Genomic DNA, 2,500 nt, shown 5'->3' on the forward strand with positions numbered 1-2,500 from the left:
GTAAGTAAGTATAAGTATAAGTATATATACTCTTTTGATCCCGTGAGGGAAATTTGGTCTATGCATTTATCCCAATCCGTGAATTAGTGAAACACACTCAGCACACAGTGTACACATAATGAGGTGAAGCACACACTAATCCCGGCGCAGTGAGCTGCCTGCTACAACAGGGGAGCATTGAGGGGTTAAGTGCCTTGCTCAAGGGCACTTCAGCCGTTCCTACTGGTCGGGGTTCAAACCGGCAACCCTCCGGTTACAAGTCCGAAGCGCTAACCAGTAGGGCACGGCTACCCCACGGCTTTTCTGTCGGAGCATAGTGTCAGTTTCGGTGAATATGATCAAAAAAATCCTGCCAACTGCAGCTTTAACATAGTGGACAGACGCGATCACAGACACAAACTACAGTAGATGAGCCTTGTCTAACATACTGGACATGAGAGGTAACTATGACTTCACCTAAATCTCCGATCCCACTCGATGACTAAGGCAGACCTGTGCTCAGACATTCATCCTACCGACCTGGTGTGGCTCAGCAGCAAAGCGAAGTCACTCAGTATGGCTGCTCCTCTCCTTCAGTAAGACTTTGGCAACCTGAGCTTAGCAGGACACTCCTGGTCTCGAGTTCCCTCCCCTGTCTTCCTAAGGACTCAACATCCTTTCAGCTGCTGACGTACTGTCCATTTGCTGAAAGATTACATCACAGTGTCCATGCAGGTTATCACAAATGGCAGGGAGCAAGGTCATCGGACAAACAAATGGACATTTCCCAGCAAGCCTTCTTCCTTCGTAACGTTTAAGGAGCACGCGACTAAATCAAATAAGTAGAGGGCAGGCATGATATGGATTTAAAGGAAAACATGCTTTTTTGGGACATTTCAATGAAGACAAATAAAACTACATAAAAAAAGTTTGTGACACATAGGCTGTGACTCATTTCAATGAAGACAAATCAAAATGCATAAAATAGGCTGTGACTCAAACCCAACAGAAACAGTTCTACACAGGGTCGGAAGATGGTATATGTTGCTATGAGAGAGCTGGGAAGATGGTATATGTTGCTATGAGAGAGCTGGGAAGATGGTATATGTTGCTATGAGAGAGCTGGGAAGATGGTACATGTTGCTATGAGAGTGGCCAGAGAAGTGTCCTTGCATGCTGGCTTTCCTGGCTGAGTGAAGCCGTCTAACCACAAGAGAACAGCCAAGATCCACACAGGGGCCCCATAACCTCCCTACTCCTCCTAATCACCCCCCACCCTCCCATTGCCTCCCCCTCTCCCCCTTCTAACTGCCCCTCTCCTTCTCCTCTAACTGCCTCTCTCCTCCTCTAACTGCCCCTCTCCTCCTCCTCTAACTGCCCCTCTCCTCGTCTCATTGCCCCTCTCCTCCTCTAACTGCCCCTCTCCTTCTCCTCCAAATGCCCCTCTCCTCCTCTAACTGCCCCTCTCCTCCTCCTCCTCTAACTGCCCCTCTCCTCCTCTAACTGCCCCTCTCCTCTAACTGCCTCTCTCCTCCTCTAACTGCCCCTCTCCTTCTCCTCCAAATGCCCCTCTCTTCCTCTAACTGCCCCTCTCCTCGTCTCATTGCCCCTCTCCTCCTCTAACTGCCCCTCTCCTCCTCCCTCCCGTGGTAAGTGCAGGAGGAGATGGATCCTGTGCGGTTTTCCGGCGCTGGAAGCTGTGAATTGTGGGAACGCCACAGTGGGAATGCTGCTGTTCTCCCACAGACACACAGCCCTGTCTGGAGGCACACCCGCATTGCCCCCTCCCCTCTCTATGTGTTCTCTCCGTCTGTCTTCCTCTCTCCTCCTGCTCTCCTCCTGCTCTCCTCTCTCCTCCCTCCTTCATCTCCTCTGTTCCCCCTCTCCTCTCCTCCCTGCCCTCATGGCTGATTTCTTCATGTGGGAGTCTTTTTTCCTTCTTTCTCTTCATCTGTCATACACTTTAATGCTCTCTCTCTCTGTCTCTCTGTTTCTCTCTTACACACACACACACACACACACACACACACACACACACTTACTTTCTTTAGATTGCCTCTTGCCAGTGTCTTTGTGTGGTTGGTTCAGGACTCATAAAAACCTGATAACAAATCAAGCTAAGGCCCGTGAGGCAATCACAGTACCCGGTCAACACAACACACCTCCCTGCTTCTCTCTCTCTCTCCCTCTGTCCCACTCTCTCCTTCCTCCCCCTTCCTCTCTATCCCTCCCTCTTTCTCTCCCTCCATCTCTCTCTCTGCTCTCTTCTATCACTCCTGCACACTTTATCTATCCTGTGGTCTGCTCTGCTACCTGATGCTAATGTCTGGGGAATATAGAACTTCATGCTTCCTTCCTGAGTTTCATCACCATGACAACTATCCAGTGTGGCGCTCCTCAATTACGACCTTAAATAGCTTTGGAAATGAGAGGAACAAGGTGTGTGTGTTTGTTTGTGGAAACGGGCGGTGGGTGGGTGTGTGTACATGTATTAGGAAAACGGGTGGTGAATTTGTGTCTG

The sequence above is a fragment of the Alosa alosa genome, chromosome 5 (genome assembly GCF_017589495.1).
Source record: "Alosa alosa isolate M-15738 ecotype Scorff River chromosome 5, AALO_Geno_1.1, whole genome shotgun sequence".
NCBI classification, from domain to species: Eukaryota; Metazoa; Chordata; class Actinopteri; order Clupeiformes; family Clupeidae; genus Alosa; species Alosa alosa.